A 1,003-nucleotide genomic window follows, 5' to 3' on the forward strand; every position below is an offset into this window, starting at 1 on the left:
AACGTGTAACGTTATATAGTATTATGATATAACGTATAACGTTATATAATATTACGATATAACGTATAACGATATGTGGTATTACTTTGTAATCAATAACGCTATATGGTATTACGATATAACGTATAACGATACATGGTATTACGTTAAAACGTATAACGTTATATAGTATTATGATATAACGTATAACGTTTTATAGCATTATGATATATAGTATAACGTTATATAGTATTAGGATATAACGTATAACGTTATATAGTATGACGATATAACGCATAACATTATATGGTATTGCGATGTAACGTATAACGTTATATGGTATTACGATATAACGTATAACGATATGTGGTATTACGTTATAACGTGTAACGTTATATAGCATAATGATATAACGTATAACGTTATATAGTATTATGATATATAGTATAACGTTATATAGTATTAGGATATAACGTATAACGTTATATGGTATTACGATAAAACGTATAACGATATGTGGTATTACGTTATAACGTATAACGTTATATAGTAATATGATATAACGTATAACGTTATATAGTATTATGATATAACGTATAACGTTATATGGTATTACGATATAACGTATAGCGTTATATGGTATTACGACATAACGTATAACGATATGTGGTATTACTTTGTAATCAATAACGTTATATGGTATTACGATATAACGTATAACGTTATATGTTATTACGATATAACGTATAACGTTATATGTTTTTACGATATAACGTATAACGCTATATGGTATTACGATATAACGTATAACGATATGTGGTATTACGTTATAACGTGTAACGTTATATAGTATTATGATATAACGTATAACGTTATATAATATTACGATATAACGTATATCGATATGTGGTATTACTTTGTAATCAATAACGCTATATGGTATTACGATATAACGTATAACGATACATGGTATTACGTTATAACGTATAACGTTATATAGTATTATGATATAACGTATAACGTT

Source organism: Bombus pyrosoma, unplaced genomic scaffold, assembly GCF_014825855.1.
Source record: "Bombus pyrosoma isolate SC7728 unplaced genomic scaffold, ASM1482585v1 HiC_scaffold_4727, whole genome shotgun sequence".
Taxonomy (NCBI): Eukaryota; Metazoa; Arthropoda; class Insecta; order Hymenoptera; family Apidae; genus Bombus; species Bombus pyrosoma.